This window comes from Haliaeetus leucocephalus, unplaced genomic scaffold (assembly GCF_000737465.1).
Source record: "Haliaeetus leucocephalus isolate CR32 unplaced genomic scaffold, Haliaeetus_leucocephalus-4.0 Scaffold819, whole genome shotgun sequence".
Lineage (NCBI taxonomy): Eukaryota > Metazoa > Chordata > Aves > Accipitriformes > Accipitridae > Haliaeetus > Haliaeetus leucocephalus.
In genome coordinates this window covers 2,021,688-2,040,030 of record NW_010973255.1, presented here as the reverse complement: position 1 = coordinate 2,040,030, position 18,343 = coordinate 2,021,688, and the positions used below count along the sequence as shown (strand labels likewise).

Sequence of the window (18,343 nt, the reverse complement as noted above, 5' to 3'; positions counted from 1 at the left end):
TCTGACAGGGACTTCTACAACCTATATGAATGTAAAAAAAGAGGTGAACAAGATCAGCCCTATGTTGGTAGAACACCCAATGAGAGCATTGGTCTCAAGAGTGAAAACTTTCATGGTTGATCTCTCTTATGGGCCACACTGCAACCCTACATCTGCAGCCTTCTTTTCTTTACGAAAGGATGTATGCGGTTCAGCTATTTGAGCATGTTTCTCGTTTTCTTTGTTTAAAAAATGTTCTGTAATAGTTATTTCAGACTGCTGTAAATGGATGACAAATAGCCACATTTTAGTTAAACCAGAACTTTCTTTATAGCCATTTCTTACCCTGCTATCAGTGCTATTTCAGTAGCTCTGTGGGTAATAACAGCATTTTTCTTTCTTCAGAGGCTCCAAATATTAGAATTATTTTAGGGGAGTGGGTTTGGATTCAGTTTGTATTTGTACTCATAGGTTGTATATCATGGGTATTATATAATGCCTGTAATTTAAGAGTCCACAAAGAAAACAAAACATTTATTGTATTCTGAGGCATTTCCAGGGAGTTAATAACTATGATTAACTGAGTAGGTCATTAGCTACCACTATTACTTTGCTCAAATGCAGCTGAAATAGCATTTCTTCAGTGGTAAAAATATTTGGCAGCACTGCACTCGCAAAAAAAACTTTTACAGATGACATTTTTGGAAAGTCCTCTACATTCTTGGGAATCTCCAAAGAAGTTGTATTTAAAGGCACCAGACTCAATTTTCCTAGGCTGAAACTGCTCAAGAAATAGAATAAGTATATATTTTAGGTGAATATTATATTCCACCAATCTTATGCCCACATAAGTAGGAATTCAATGATTAAAGTAGCTATGGGGATAAAGTTTTCTTTGGATTGATTGAGTGAGAAGGGTTAATTTTCTCCGTTGTATTGTATGTATTTACTTCCGGTCAGATGCATCTGTTCTCTGCAGTATGTATGTTTTTCCAACTATTGGTATCACTGCAGAAACACGTTCTACAATTAGAGAAAAAATATATACTGGTTCATTTTATAATACCAGAATTACTAATGAAATACTGAAAGCAAGATTTTTCTATTCATGATATGAGCCAAAGAGCATGACCTAACAGTTAATAAGTTAATTACTGGGGTTTTTTTCCTTTTCTTGGTTTTTTTTTAAATGCTATTTTGGCTTTAAGATAGATTGTTCTTTTTAGCACATCTTAAACACCTTGTATTGCAATGCCTTGTTTTATTTACTAAAAGCTTTGCTTACAGTAAAGGAATTTTCCTTTCTGCTGAATTTTTGTTCAAAAGAAACAGAATGGGTCTTCACAGTAGATTAAGGGTCTTCAGATTATTTTTGAATTTAATATTCTTGACAGCTTAATGTGATTAGAAACCAACTATCCTCTGAAGTTTCTTTATCTTCCTCTGCCTCAACCAACTTGTTAATATATTTTCATGCTTTGCATAATGTCAGATCTCTTCAGAATTATGGTGGTAGTTACAGTAAGAAAAGCTTGTAGTAATTAGCAAGAATATTTCTGGTTTAAATCCTTTGGTGAACAGGAATGATATGAATTTGGCTATGTTGCTCTCTGAAGATCCTTGGCATCCAGAGCAGTATGCGTTCCTCCGCTGACTGGAGCTGATGGATAACTTTCTGTAGATTGTGTGGTCTGTGCTGGAGCTGAGGACCAAAGACTCTAGCTCTAGTGATTGTCTGTTTTAGAAAAAAATATTGTCTCTGCGGAATTAAAGTTGAATTTTACTTTCATTTTCCCATTTCTTGAAAAAATAGTGTCTATTGACAATAGTATGTTTAAAAAAGCTAGAGATTTTTAAGGGCCTAATACTGAATGCCTGACAACTTTGGAACTTCACAAGATTTTAGAAATGGGCATGTGCAAAAGGGATCATTATAAAAGCAGTGGTATCAAGTGAATGCAACTACCATTGTTTAAAAACAGATCAAAGTCTTTGTCAGAATTAATGGAGAAAAATAGTGGTGCTGGAGATGTTTCTGTGTTGACATGAAGAGTGCCTGGGTCTGTATTTTAGAAGAGAAAGGTGAGCTCAGTAGCTGGTAAAATAATAAATTATCTTGTCTTCTCCATTAAGATTTTTTCTGGTTCTTACAATAATGTGAATAATACTGCTTACTTAAGTATTTTGCTAATTATCATAATTATTTATACAGAACTATTTGAGTTGGTTTTTATTAAAAAGGATATTAGAGGGTTTGGGGGTTTTTTAAGAGCTAGATTTAGGCATTCTAAAATATCTAAAATGTACTATAAGTAAATATAGAAGCACCATCTATTGAACAGTTCATCCAGTTAAACCTCCAGTATGGATTTAATAGTAAGTCGCTGGGAGACCATAGTTGGCATAATAGCAGCCAATATTCTTCAACAGGTGCAAGAGCCTTGCCTGTGCCCTGAAGCTTTGTCGTTCCATAATGATTACCTGAGGCACTTTTTCTATTTTGTGGTATTTGATTGGAATAACTGAAATGGATGCGCAGTAACACCAATGTAGATTCGATCAATGTTTTTAGAATTTGCAGAGAGACAGCTGACTAGAAAATGGAGTTAATGATCTGAAAGAAAATTACCTACAGGAAGAGTATCTTCTGCTTATTTAATACTGCATAGATCTACCATCAGTACAGAGACATTTATAGAATAACAAGAGTATGGGAGTAAGAGGCATTCTGTTTACATAATCCATAAATTTTAATTAAAGGTGCCAAAATGTTTTTAGTGTCAGGCCCAAGAAGACAAAATCAGCACTGGAATTACTGGCTTTCTGATCAATAGCAGCTAAGGTCACAGAGAAACCACAAGTAATGACAGATCATAACTTGCACCTAAAATAAAGTTATTTAAGGCATTAATTAAAGCTAAATATAAGTGATTACATTTAAATGTAGACTGATATTTCCAAGCAATTTTCAGGATCTTAAGAGAAGCACTAGGCTGCAAGGTTCACCTTTCATGGCTATTCATATATTTCTAATTCACCAGGGATGCAATTCCTGCACTACAGCTATTGGAAATGGTATTTCCACTGCAGAGTGGGAACTGCAAAGGGCACATGGGAAGGAAGCTGATGGTCTCCACTGTGTGGCTAAAGCCAGGCAAAAGACACAATTCTTAGACAGCAGAGGAGCATGTAGACGCAGCAAACGCATTCATTCTACAGATTGGTAAAATACTAGTGGGTAACTGCAGATAGGTGCCTTTCATCCAAAGGAGATGCTGAAAGTCCAGGATGAAATTCAGTAGTACAAATAGAAAGTCATGCATTTAAAGAAATAAACACAGTTTCTGCAGTTACTCTTTGGAGACAGTAAAATGAGGGAAAACAAAAGTATGTTTATTAGTTGTGAGATGTCTCTGAGCCATTGGTGTAATACACCTGTGTAAAAAAAAGGTAAAATGCTATCTTAGGCCATATCAAGCAAGGTATCTCCAGTAGAGATAGTGAAGTTATCAGTGCCTTTATCATAGAATCATAGAATTGTTCAGGTTGGAAAAAGACCTTTAAGATCATTGAGTCCAACTGTAAACCTAACACTGCCAAGTCCACCACTAAACCATGTCCCTAAGCGCCACATCTACATGTCTTTTAAATACTTCCAGGAATGGTGGCTCAAACACTTCCCCAGGCAGCCTGTTCCAATACTGGACAACCTTTTTGGTGAAGAAATTTTTCCTAATATCCAATCTAAACCTCCCCTGGTGCAACTGGAGGCCATTTCCTCTTGTCTTATCGCTTCTTACTTGGGAGAAGAGACCGACCCCCACCTCACTACAACCCCCTTTCAGGTAGTTGTTGTAGAGAGTGATAAGGTCTCCCCTCAGCCTCCTTTTCTCCAGGATAAACAGCCCCAGTTCCCTCAGCCGCTCCTCATAAGACTTGTGCTCCAGGCCCCTCACCAACTTGGTTGCCCTTCTCTGAACATGCTCCAGCACCTCAATGTCTTTCCTGCAGTGAGGGGCCCAAAACTGAACACAGGACTCGAGGTGCGGCCTCACCAGTGCCCAGTACAGGGGAACAACCACCTCCCTGCTCCTGCTGGCTACACTATTTCTGACACAAGCCAGGATGCCGTTGGCCTTCTTGGCCACCTGGGCACACTGCTGGCTCATATTCAGGTGGCTGTCAACCAGCACCCCCAGGTCGTCTTCTGCCAGGCAGCTTTCCAGCCACTCTTCCCCAAGCCCGTAGCGTTGCATGGGGTTGTTGTGACCAAGTGCAGGACCCGGCACTTGGCCTTGTTGAACTTCATACAACTGGCCTCAGCCCATCGATCCAGCCTGTCCAGATCCCTCTGTAGAGCCTTCCTACCCTCGAGCAGATTGACCCTGCCACCCAACTTGGTGTTGTCTGCAAACTTGCTGAAGGTGCACTCGATCCCCTCATCCAGATCGTTGATAAAGACATTAAACAGAACTGGCCCCAATACTGAGCCCTGGGGAACACCACTTGTGACCAGCCTCCAACTGGATTTAAATCCATTCACCACAACTCTTTGGGCCCGGCCATCCAGCCAGTTTTTTATCCAGCTATGAGTATCCCTGTCCAAGCCATGGGCAGCCAGTTTCTCCAGGAGAATGCTGTGGGAAATGCTGTCAAAGGCTTTGCTAAGGTCCAGGTAAACAACATGCACAGCCTTTCCTGCATCCACTAAGCAGGTCACCTTGTGGTAGAAGGAGATCAGGTCAGTCCAGCAGGACCTCCTTTCATAAACCCCTGCTGACTGGGCCTGATCACCTGGTAGTCCTGCACATGCCGTGTGATGGCACTCAAGATGATCTGCTCCATAACCTTCCCTGGCACTGAGGTCAGACTGACAGGCCAGTAGTTCCCTGGATACTGCTTCTGGCCTTTCTCCTAGATGGGCATCTCATTTGCTAACCTCCAGTTCACTGGGAGCTCCCCGGTTAGCCAGGACTGCTGATAAATGAAGGAAAGTGGCTTGGTGAGCACTTCCACCAGATCCCTCAGTACCCTTGGGTGGATCCCATCTTGTGTGTGTAGACTTGTGTGTGTCTAAGTGGTGTAGCAGGTTGCTAATCATTTCCCCTTGGATTATGGGGGCTTCATTCTGCTCCCTGTCTTCCAGCTCAGGGGGCTGCGTACCCCAAGAACAACTGGTCTTACTATTAAAGACTGAGGCAAAGAAGGCATTAAGTACCTCAGCCTTTTCCTCATCCTTTGTCTCTGTGTCTCCCCCTGCATCCAATAAAGGAGATTCTCCTTAGCCCTCCTTTTGTTGCTAATGTGTGTATAGAAACATTTTTTATTGTCTTTTATGGCAGTAGCCAGATTAAGTTCTATCTGTGCTTTGGCACTTCTAATTTGCTCCCTGCATAACCTCATGACATCCTTGTAGTCCTCCTGAGTTGCCTGCCCGTTCTTCCAAAGGTCATAAACTCTTTTTTTTTCCCCCAAGTTCCAGCCAGAACTCTCCATTCAGCCAGGCTGGTCATCTTCCCCGCTGGCTCATCTTTCAGCACATAGGGATGACCTGCTCCTGCGCCTTTAAGATTTCCTTCTTGAAGAATGTCCAGCCTTCCTGGACTCCTTTGCCCTTCAGGGCTGCCTCCCAAGGGACTCTAACAACCAGCCTCCTAAACAGGCCTTTGCAGGATAAAGTATGTAAGTCTCATCACCCATGTTCAAGAAAGATTAAATCAAACTGGAAGAGACACGGAGGCAAGCTAGGGAAAGAACAGGAGGACTAAGAGGCAAGAGGATGCTAACAGATGTTGACCTAACCTAGTAAAAGGAAGCCTGGGAAAGAGACTGTGATCACAGTCTCTCTAACTGCCTTCAAGCAGTGCACACCCAGAAAACTAGAAAATTTGCTTATTGTAGACACAAACCTCAGGGATATAAATTGGTCATGAATAAATGTAAGCTGCAAATTAGAAAAAAAGATTCTAAGCCATCAGAGCAATGAATTTCTGCAACAGTAAGCAAAAAGATGTTAAGAAGAAAAAACCTTTTAGGATAGTGCTTGGCCAGTTAATGGAAAGGAATAGGAGGAGCCTGCATGCTGAGACCTTTCTGTCTTCTGTTCCCCTACTTTGTAGCCCTCCTATTCCACATAGCAAAGGACTATGGACAGTTTTGTATGCTCCTGAGATTGCCTTTGGGAACCAGGTGCTTGTAGGTATTCAGTAAGGTAGGACACAATAGTAAAAAAGCAAGAAGACACTTCAGCTGTGAGAGAGAAGAATCTAGGTTTGTTGGTCGTCTTGGGATCTCCGCAAGCCATTGGTGCGATACAGCCCTGACAAATGCTCAGAGAGGTGTAAGAGCTTCAAGCCCATTTCAGGGTAGGGATGCTGATTTGGGTTTCAGCTTGCTTCCTCCACATTGTTGGAAGCCCAACCATCAGTTACTGCTTTGAGACAGTACAGGGACCTGCTCTGTGCTGCTGGCAAACAATTTGTTAGCTGATTCCAGCTGATATTCAGTAATTATGCAATGACTTTTTATCTACTTTGTCCCAGTGCTACCAGTTACAGGAACGTACCAGCCCCACAACTGGGAGGTAGTGGCACCCGACCTGCCTGTCAGGCAAGAGAGGTGCTGGCAGTGAGCGCTCCCCCTCCCCGCTGGCTCAAGCCAGGGGAAAGCAGCAGTTTGGTACAAATTACATTCACCTGGACCCTAGCAGCAAACAGCTCCCTAAATCAGTCACAGCCACCTGTAGGCTGCCCTGGCTCCTGCAAGGCAGAGAGGTCCAGGTTAGTTTAAGGCTTATCCCACAGGACGGATGCAGCATGGGAGCAGTCGTGCTGTGGGGTCCCGGCTCTCCCACGGGACGTGTGGCAGTGTGGTTGGGGATGCTCTCGCCGTGCGTACTGACTCTGGGCACCGCCTGAGTCTGTGAGCCCATCCTCACTGCTTCAGTGCAGCGCAACAGGGTTCGCTTGAACTGCCTCTGCTGTGTTTGTGGGTATGCCTTTGCCTTGAAGCAAACCAGAAGCATTCCCGCAGTCAAGCCCAGCTGAGGAGAGATTAAGGCTGCTCTTCATTAACACCTTGAAGTGTTGTTTGCATTTTCCAGCTCACACCCTCTGCCATACTGTAGCTACCCTGATGAGCACTGTTTGGCTTGAATGTAGATGAAGTGTTCTAGCAAGTATGTCAAGAGTTGGCTCGTGGTCAAGATTCAGTCATGTAACTGTGTAGACATACCCCAAAACAAACATAAATTTTTGTCTCCCTCATGGCAAGGCAGAGCAGGGTAACTGCTTCACCCTGCAAAGCTGAAAGACAGCAGATCTGGATGTTTCTTGTCTTGCAGATGTCAAACATCCAAAATTGTGGCTTCAAAAATTATGAGATTGGCTTCAAAATCTTGAAATCTTAAAATTAAGGCTCTGGAAATCCCTTTTATTTTGCCTTCTGTTTTTCTCAGCCTCTTCTGAGCCTATCAGTACCTAAAATCACATATTGCACCTTTTCTTTGCATCTAAAAGCGTACGAAAATAAAATATGAAAACTGTTGAGCAAGAAGGCACTGCCCGAGCATTCACACACCAGTCAAGGAGTCGCAGATACACCACCCAAGACTTTAACTGCTCGGACCGGAGTCCCTTCGCAGCGGGTGACTCCAGTGAGCTGATGGGTGCCCCTTTCAACTCCTCACACACACACCACTCACCCTTGGGTGCTGCTTCTTCCCTCAGGCTTGACCCTAAGTTCCCCAAAGCTGCATCTCTAATCAAGGCCTTCAAAATAAAAAGTGTAATTCTATCTGTGGTGCACAAATTTAGGCAGCTCCAGCTGGCTGCCTCCAGAGAGGGACTCCAAACACTAACATGCCTGGGCACTTACACCCTTGCAATCTAAGTTCCTGCCCCTCACACCGTAGTCTGGTCCAGTAGTAATATTCGGGTCTGGGGTCTTCTCTCACATTGGGTCCTTTTTGTTGCGTCTAGACAGGTTCTTTCTCTTTCTTGTATTTTAGGCTAGTTGTTACTATGTCTCCTTTTCCTGGCTCAAACTGGCTCTGGGGCTTTCCCATCTTCTCATTCCTCTAATCAGAGAATAGGTCAACGTTAAGCAAAAACATTAAGCAAGGTGTGAGTTCTGCTTTATCATGAACAATTACTTTTAAGCAGCCAAACAAAGTCCTTAAAGACCTCCAAAATATATTAACAGCCTCTATAATTTATATATGCTCCTATGCTATTATTATAGCCTCACAATCTTATCCCATTATTGCCACATGCTGTTTACGTCTCGTACGGGTGTGGTCCGCATGATTATGCAGCTCAGCTTTGCCACCTTCCACAAAAAAACTCAGATTCTCATGTGAGCAGCTCTCTTCAGAAGGAGAAGCTTTACAGAAAATCATCACATCATAGAGCTCACGAGAAACTCTCCAGAGTTGACAGCACTGGATTTGATAAAGGCAAGGATTGAGTTTGGCCAGAGTTTGCACAGCTCCAATGAGAATATAGTTTGGATTACAGAATTCTTGCTGAAGGAAAATATGTATGGAGTGAAAAAAACCAGGCATAGATTACCTGAAAGGAGGAGAAGAAAGTGAAGAGGTCAGAGGTGGCTATGGTTGTTGGCTTGTGCAGTGCAGTACATGCATTTTCAGTCACACACCAGGGAAACTACTGCAAGGCTGTGAAATTCCCCCTCCAGCACAGAACTCACCCACCGCAATAAAAAGTTGCTGGGTCCCAGCCTGTATTTTGGAGGACTGGCAACTTGATTATCACTTGGTACCCTAATCGGGTCTTAACTACAGAATGCAGTCTGCTGCTCGACTGTTCATTTCTAACTGATGTCACATACACCACCGTATTCAATGCAGAAAAGCTTTTAAAGTTAAGCAGATTTTTGAATCATGTCATATAGGATTTTTTCTAATGATTTTAAATTGTTTTAAAGAATAGGATATAGTACTATTTCTGTCTAGTCTAGGATTTTCTCATTTTAAACTGTTTCATCTGATTGTTAAACTGGCGGATCCTTGTTAGGTTTGAAATATATTTCTAAATAAATTCTTTAAAAGTTTAGAGATTTTGTTATCCATTGTAATTAAGTGTAATTTGAGTTTAGCACATTGTAGCTTCCCTTTATTCTTATATCCCTGATATCTTTATGATATCAAGACTTAGATATATTCTAATACTTCTGCTTAATGTTTGCCTGTTAATTTGTTTAAAAAAATTAACTATAAGAATCTTTTTGTATACAGGTACAGAAATAATACAGCAGTTCAGATACTGAACATCACTACTCATTTTTTCCCAAAAAACTCCTTAGATTGAGTCATATAAAACATCATCATAATTTTCAAATTTTCTACTGCCTCTTTAGATATGACAGCAAAATATATAGCATCACATGATGTTCCAAATATTATTATTACCTTGATAGAGTCTTCTCTAACATCAGGGACAGGGCCTTCATAATTTAATTCAAGTATATACAATCATCAGCATTTCCTTAGTGTAAAGGCTAAGACATTTGACTTCAAGGAACAAACAGATCGAGGTATTTCATTATCAGTAGTCTACTCTCTATCCATAAACTTTCACCGAAATTCGAAGTCAGTTAAATTATGTAGGTTTTATGCTGCTTGCTAACATCAGGAAAAGTTTTGCATTTGCTATTAATCTCTATCTGGTAACTTCAGTCTTAGTTACACTGAGTGTTACTAATTTTCACTCTGTCAATCAACATGCTAACATTACACTGTTTTATATACAGACTCCTATTTCTGCTTTTGAAAAAAATGTGTGGGACTCATCTCACTTAACTTTACCCTTGCAAAACATTTACACTGCGAAGCTGACTGTTTTGTCTCTGTAGTACAGAGCAAGCGCTAGATAGTGGGGGTGGGACACCCACACACCTCTCACGGCTGCTCCTGCTGCTTGTGTTAGACACTTGGGCGAGCATGGGACAAATTCTCCTCCCATCATTGACTGGCTCTAGATAACTGCGGCTGGGTATGTGACGTTTATCATGGGTTTGCTTGCCTAAACAGTAGTGCCTCATGCCATTAAAGATGTCTTGATGGTTCCCATGCTAATGAGGCAGGAAACCTTTAGGGCATCTGAAAAGGCACTAGACACCTAAACATAGATAACTGAGTCCCATCCATGGGTACTCAACCCAGGTGAGGTGAGTGCCCCCACCCCATTCCACAGGACTGGAGCGGTTCTCCTACACATTGTTTGAGGCATAAGAAGAGATTTTATGCGCATTGGAACTGCATCTCTGTGTGCGACTTCAGCCACTGCAGAAAAGCAGCAGTCACTCAGGAAAAAATTGCCCTGGATGTTTCAGAAACATGCAGCAGTATTATACAAGGGTTTTGGACTGTCATAGAATTACTGCAGAAGAATTGTCTTTATTTCCAGCCTAGATGGTTTCAGGTCACAGTAATACCAACCCATCTACTTTGTTTCTTTGCCCACAGATTGGGTACATCTCTGACATCATGTGCCCAGCTTTGCCTCACATGTTGCAGGCTTCGACTGTGCTCAGCCTGGCCTACCCTTGGGTCCGTGAGACGTGTCCCACCGGTGGCAGGACCCAGGCAGTGCCAACAGGCCAGTGCCTCTCCTCTTCCTGCCTTTTCCCCAGAGGGATATCATCAGATCGGTGTTTCTGGGTTGGGAAACTAACTCAGGTGAGCTCATATGCAGGTTTCAGGAATGAAGCAGTGTCCTATCCACATGTTAGAGCTCAGAGCTCTTCAAAGCACATGCAGCCCATTCCCATATCATAGGCAAGATCTGCATATCTGCACAGAGATGGGACAGTTCAACCACCGAGTGGGACGGTGCAGTCTCCCTCACCCCCCTTTCTCTGCTGGGAGATGGCTGTGTCGTGATGCCGGTGCACAGAAAGCAAGGTTCACCCCTTAGCGGTTCACCTTTCCTTGCCTGCAAAGTAGACAAGCCGAGCGGATTTTGTTTCTGGATCACAAAGAGAATGATGATGATGATCTTTTAAGAGAGAAGTCACCATGACACGTACATCTTTCCATATCAGCAGGGTATCAGCTCTTCTGCTCCTGAGCTAGCTGCTGCCTGGGTTTTCTCTCAGCTGTGTTTCTGACTGAGCAGTTTGTCTTTCCCTTTCATTTTTAGCAAAGTCTTGATCCCAGGAAAGGTCAGAAATCCTAGCCCTGACTGACAAAAAGTCGAAAGCAATTTTGGTATCTGGATGTCTACAATTCTCAGTGAAATCTCTTAAATCTTTATAATTTAAAATCCCTAGAGCTGTACTCAGAGAGGCGCAGACATCTGGTTTATCTCAGCCTCAGGACTTTTGACTTCCCGTAACAAGCGAGTTTTTTGTGGGAGTGCTTCTCTGCCTCAGCAGTCAGACAGTGGGCTGTACGTCACGAGCGGTCCTGGGTCAGGCTGGCTCATCCGTCCTTCCTTCTCCTATTTCCTTCTTTTCCACTGGAGAAAGCTGAAGGTACTTGTATGTACTCTTTATGCTGCTGTCTCTCTGTAACCACATATTTTTCAGAGGAAGGTCAGTCTCTCTCTCCTTTTCACTGGAAATCCAACGGGATATATCCCTAAATATCAAATCAAATCAAATTTCTTGTTAATTCAAAGTGGGCTTTGTGTTGTATTTACTGACTAGTTTGTATTTCAACTTCTGCTGGCCTCTAATTCTTCCAGTCCAGAACTGAAAATACAATATTGTACATCACTGGGAAGGAAGGAACTGTCTGCCCCTGAGGAAGCAAGTTATTTCACTTTTGTGAGTAGCTTAGATAGCATAAACAGAATATATCATAGAATGAGAAGTAGAAAAAGTCTGCCAAATAATCCAAATTACGTAACAAGAGTGGTCTGTGCCTCCTGTATTTGTGGAATTGGCTCGCATCTCCATAAAGATTCATGTAAATGGTAATCCTTTCTTTGAAAGGCTCAGTACGATCAGTCCTGTTGGTGTTAGCAGTCCTCGTTCAATATGTTTCTGATCAAGAACTGATGCAAGATAAGTAGTAAACAGTAATTTTGCAGCTTGGAGTTTTGTGAAGCTGTGCAACTGATTTATTTCCAAAGGAGGTATTGTAGTAGTATGTCTTTTTTGCTTTCTCAGTGGAAGTTTCTGTTGAACAAAACTAAATTTTAAGAGGCTATGAAAGACTTCCATTAAGCCTAAATTGAACAATATTCCAGTAGAGCACATACTTCATAAAAGTAGCTATATGGATTTAAAATCAGTTGTCAGCAAAACTGTATTCTCACTTGAAATCTTTTCTCCATAATACTTTCATTTTCAATGTGTATACAATACTTCATTTTAAAACATATTTACTACTATTATCTGCCTTATTTGAACAAGACTATATGGCAAAATATTTCAGTTGTTATTATTCTCATGTGTGGTAGGGAAACTGGGCTAGAATAAATTATTATTATGTGAGTGCCTAAATGATTTGGAAACCATACACAGAGAGTAGTTCTCAATTATACACCATTAAGTGCAGTTCTGCAAGTGTTTTTCCTTGTTCTGGTACTATTCAGTATTCTCACTGACAGCTTGGATGAAAGGTTAGAAAGTACGCTTAATAAATTCACAGAGCAGAAGCAGCGTGTTGGAAGGAAGGCAATGGAAAACGGCCTTGATAAAGTAGCAGAGTAGCCTAGAAAATACCAGCTTTCCAGCAGTTAAATTAGAGGAAATGCAGAACTGTACATACAGCTCGACATAATCAGCTGCACATGAATACAGATGGGAAACAACTGGCCAAGCAGCAGTTCTGTAGAAAAGACCCGGTGTCATAATGATCCCAAGCTGAACATGCACCAAGGATGTTGTGCTGCTGCAAACAAGGCCAGTGCTATTGTGGGCTATAGGAAGGGGAGTAATAAAGCGTAAAATGTAATTATTTTGCTCTGCTCGACACTGATAAGGCCTCAGTGGCAGAACTTTACCCACTTGCAGGAACTGCAGCTCAGGTAGGATCCAAGAAGAGAGAAAACTGGGCTCAAAGATCTAAAACACATAGGCCTTCAAGGAAAGGTTGAAGGGTTGTTTAGTCTAGAGATGAGCGGAGGAAAGGAACACATGCTAGCAGCCTTCATACGGCAATGGGTGACTCTAAAGAGGAAGGGATTTAGCTGCAATGTATGCTGTCAGTACAGGAAAGCAATAATAGGCTTAGATCTCAACAAGGATGATTTAGTATAAGCATCAGGAAAAAAAATCCAAGTGGCAAGGAAAGAAAAGTGGAGCCCTGGAATAGGTTGTTTGGGAGGAATTCATGGAAATTTCAGCCTTGCAGATGTTTAAAGTAGGTTAGACAAACATCAGCAGGCATGGCATAGGTCAGGGATGGGCAAAGCGATCTCTCAAATTACCTGCTAGCCCTGTTCCTTTAGTGATTTCTGTATGATAATACAGCGATTATACTTTTTCTAATTTTGCCTGTGTCAGTATTGATTGAAAATTACTAGGGTCTGATGGCTTTGTGAATGGTTTTTGTGAAATAAATAGGTGAACATAGTCAGATACCTGTGGTAGGATACAAAGCACTCAATTCTAGCCATAAGAAAGTTTGGTCTTTTGTCTACTTGTAGTTCATTGAAAAAAGATGGACACCTTTTAGACATTACCTAAGGAGTGGGTGAATCACCCTCCAGAGGTACCTCTGCCTCTCCTTCCACCTATTCTCCAGCAAATTTACATTGGTAGCGTATTCTTGGTCTTTCCTTTTCTCAGTCTGTGATACTAGAAGTTTGGTTTTCTGAGAACCAAAGTGCTTGGACTTCACAGAGGGCTATCTGGAAAAATTATGTAATTGGCAGGATATCAGAGTAGGAAATCTAGTGGTCTTTTCTGACCCTCAGTTCTGTGAAGCCCATTCAGTGAGTCATTTGTGAAGGATTTATAGCTGTTATGATGAATAGTTGTTATCAATACATAAATGCACATGACCGATATGTGAGATAGTTCTACACCAAACTTACATAAGCCACTTATTAGTCTGTTGGATTCTTATTCAATTATTAATTGTTTATTAATCCTCTAAATTGTTTACACTGTATCTTGTGTACAGTGTGTGTGAGAGACAATACAGCACTTTTAGCCAGAAAATCTGCTATTAAAAATTATTCTTTACATTTTAATGAAGATTTTAAAGTACTAAGCTACTGGACACTGAAAGGGAAAACTAATAATATTTTTAAAACAATGGTATGTTTAATCCTGGATAATATTTTAGGAACCATGCAGTATAAGACACCTTTCTCCATCATAAGCATCCTGTGGCTAATAGAGAGACTGTAAACTTTATCCCCAATCTGTTATTTATGAAACATTTTCTGTTGCCTGGTAAAAAAAAAAAAGGAGTCTCATTTGTAGGGCTTTTTAAAAATTAGAATTACACTCCAGCAACCAGTGATGACTAGTTATTGTTCCTTTTGTCAACAGGCAAGATGGAGGTTCTGGCAGCTTACCATGTCCCGGGCTCTGCAGAGTTAAGTGAGAAGTGCGCCCGTTCTAGCGTGCATCACATCGCATCTTGGGTCTGAAGTGCCAGAAGGATCCCAGCGCTGCAGACTGAGACGGCTCTGAGCACCTCAGTACCCCGTTTCTGACAGAACCCAGGGATGGCAAACTTACAAACCAGTATTACCTGTCTGGGGCAGGTTTAATTTTATAAATTAAAACCATAAACTCTATGAGTTTCTAGACCATATTTGTGCTGTTGAGGATGATCTGCTCAGATGAACAGTTTTGCGTCCATCGGAGAGACAGGTTCTTCTGCTGGACCAGAAGATGACAGCGGACTGTATATTGTAACTAATACCATTTGTAGCATCTCCTAGTGCAAATAATTGAAGAACAGGTTGCAAGAAAATCCTGTAGACAATAAGACATGCTTTGTTTTGATCTACAAATTTTAAAAAATGTTTTGTTTTTTTAAAGATAACCACTTTTACATAACACTATGTGTGCAGTCTATGTGCAGCTCTTCACTGTGGCTATCTATATTCCAGAGGTGATGAATTCCTTGTGAGACGCCTGAACCTTTTTAGATTTGTGATGAATCCCTAAATTATGAGAGTATCATGAAAAACTAGAAGGGAAAAGTTCCAGGGCTTTTATTTGACTAGACTTCTCCAATTACTTCCTGTTAGTGTCCCGGAAGGGGGAGGAAAGGGCAGGAAGTAGAAATGAAATACAAAAAAATACATTGCCTTTCTTTTTTGGCATATGCACCTATCCGAATGTGTGTTTGATCTAATAGCCAAGGGGAGAGAAACAGCTAAATTAGCTGAGCCCTCATGTGAAAGGTCTACGTTTTCAGGCAGTGTTTGCTGATTTTGTCTCTTGAATAGCTATAGAAAAGAAGGAGTATGTATATGCCCCACCATATGTGAAAAGGACATACTTGCCATTCCTTTATTTATTTTTGCTCTTTCAAAAATTAAAGTGCCAGTTATTTGGAATGCTGTAGTCTGTGGTCTCTTTACATTTGTTTAGTGAGATCCTTTCAGCAAGGTCATTCCCATTACAGTGTAACTGCATGGTGACCACAGCTTTGGGCCTGTATAATAAAGATCTAAATTCAAAATTTTGTTTCTCATCATTTTCTCTACTTTTATGTTATACCTGCAAGTCATTGATCGGAATCCTGCTTATTGCTGCTCCCTGTTTAGAAGAAGATTTGGCAAAAAAATGTTAGAGGAAGGTATTTGTGTGGTTGGACCGTGTTGTCCTTTGTGTCATTATTTACAAGAGGTTAAAGGGCAGAGGGATACAAAATGTTAGCAAGTCAATAGTGATGCTTAAATTTAATTTGCACGCGAGGCCCCAAGGCAATAAGGAGATCAGGCTCTTCGCATCCCGGATTTAAGGCCATACTAAAGTATTTGACATCTGGTCTCTATTAATTAGTAATCCTGGAAAGGTATGGGAGGAAAAAGCTGCAAGAAGGGCTGAGTCTAAGCTGGCTTTGATTTGCTGTGTGTGTGATGTATTGTGCTGAACATATGTACATCAGAGTTTAAAAGCCAATTAGACTCTTTTCCCTTCCTCCTTCTTATTTTCTTCTTTGAAGACAAAATTTTAAACTACAAAAATGTTCTTCAAGTAGCAATTAAGTTTGTGTGAGCAAAGACTGCACATTGCGTTTCAAAAATTAATGTGGTCCTGACAAGGCTACCCTAGCCATGCTGCATTATAGGCAGGGTTTTGTCCCACTGATGCTATGGTTAGCTTGTAGCAAACACGAGTTCATGTCAACAGAGCATCCCTGACCTTTGAAACCTCTTAGTCAGGCGTCACTGTGATCCTGCATCTTACGTAGTTGCATACGGATGGCAGAGTGCTCACCTCTGTGAAGTCCATACCAGTCCATACCCAGAAGTATGAATGGGATCAGACAACAGCACCTCAGTGCAGCTTCCTGATCAACTTAAGCTAGTTTAAGGCTGCTCTCCTGCTCACGAGGGACAGTGCTGTCTTCCCCTTCTGCCCCGCTCACACCTTCCCACTATCTCCCTCGAAGAGCTGCACAGCGATGAAGCTTCCTGCTCTGACTGAAAATGTCCCCGTCTAAGAGTTTAGCTCTTGTGCTGGCTCTGACACCAGGGAGGGGGTGGGAACAAACACTTTTTTATCAGCAGTTTCGTTTTAGGTCAGCTTACACTGATGGAGGAACCATGCCTTCAGGTCCCTCTAACTGTCAATTAACTAATCGTATTACCTAAACTTTCTATTTAAGTGCATTGCTTTCATATGCCTAAGAAGTATTCCTTGATTCAATAACACTGCAAAGAAAATAAAGCACTGGAAATGAATCAAATCCATAGAAAAAAACAATAATAACACCTTTAAAATAACTTCACAGTGGCAGTATTTGAGGTACAAGAAGAATACATTGCCGTGAAAAGAATACGTTCTTGCCATTCAAATTACTCTGAAGACCAAAACTCTCTTTTTTTCAGAGAAACAGAAGTGAAAGCTGCGTGCCGTAGCAGTACCAGGGCAGTGTAAGTCTCCTGTTCTAGCAGACCTGTAGCTGTTAATGAGGTATATGCTCACTGCATGGCCAGCTGGTCCCACCAGAAATGTAGATGCTTGAGCTTGACCATGGCACCATTTGAATTTGAATGTCCAAACAAATTGCTCCAAGAGCAGGGCCTGTTTTGGAGAAACGGCTTTTTGTCTGTGCTGTACCGGGGGCTGCTGGAAGCTTGACCATCCTGTTGGGTGAACTTTTCTGGCGAGATGTGTGACTGTTGCCCATCTGTTGAAGGAGTGATTAAAAAACAAAACACAACAAAATAGGCAAACCTCCCGGCACTCTGGTAAGGGCAGAGGTTGGAGCTTTTTGTTCTTTGGATGAATCCCCTTTTGAGAAGCCTCCCTGTGCTTTCCCTCAGCATCTGGACAAGCCCTTCTTTGTGAAGGGACATGAATATGGAGAGACCTGCAGTGCACCCGTCTCTGCAGTCAGCTTCAAAGGAAAGTTTCAAAAGTCATTATTTTCTGGCAACTTCAAACATCTGAATTGGGGCAGTGCTGGCTTTACAAACAGTATCAGCTGAATTTGATGACTTGGAGCAATTCAGTATTTGCACAATTAGAACAAATACTTCATGTGGACTATGTGGCTTAGCAGGCAGGAGTGTTGGTTTTGCTGACTGAATGTAATATGTGAGTATGTAGTTCACATTCAAATAAGATGGTCTTAAGTCATTTCCTTAGCAGACAATAATCCGTTCCAAGAATAAGAACATCTGTTCAGGGCCCAGACCTGAAATAAATAGAAGGTTTAGAGACAGGTCTTTTGTCCAGCATTGTTTAGGTATTAGACATCGAAGAAACAGTTGACCTTCAGGTCACAGCTGGGATTTTGGTGACAAAGTATGAGCATGTCTCTGCTACAGCTGACCACACCAAATCTTACCTGCAACTGCAATTCTGTTTGTACCGCCAGTCTGCATTGCTGTGATAGCACAGGCTTTTACAAATATCAGCTTGCTTTAGATTGCTTAGTTACATTCCCTTGGTTTTGAACTATGTGTGTGTGTACACGCTGCTGTTGATTCATCCAATTCATACAAGGGAAACCCCAACAGTTGGCTATCAAATTGTCACTTATTTGTTAGTTATTACTCAAAAAAGCCCAAGTTTTTTGAGGAACTATGTCCATCTTTCGTAAGCAATTATCTATCTCACTTTTTAAATTCTCTGTTGCAACCTTCATCTAGAATTCTCCAAATACTGTCAAATACTAAATAAAGGAGTCTCACAAAAGCTTCTGGGCAGCATACATTTTATTCTAATGTATAAGTAGATAAGCCAAGTCACT

The 18,343-nt window shown here is 41.5% G+C and overlaps 1 protein-coding gene across 1 annotated transcript in view; it reads left to right on the top strand.

The window, feature by feature from the left end:
* Positions 1–15,070, top strand: part of SCAF8 (SR-related CTD-associated factor 8) — a 100,751-nt gene extending 85,681 nt beyond the window's left edge. Inside the window, exon 22 of the mRNA XM_010581870.1 lies at positions 14,452–15,070. The gene's annotated coding sequence lies outside the window, so the exon portion shown is untranslated. The remainder of the gene's footprint in view (positions 1–14,451) is intronic.
* The last annotated feature ends 3,273 nt before the right edge of the window (positions 15,071–18,343 follow it).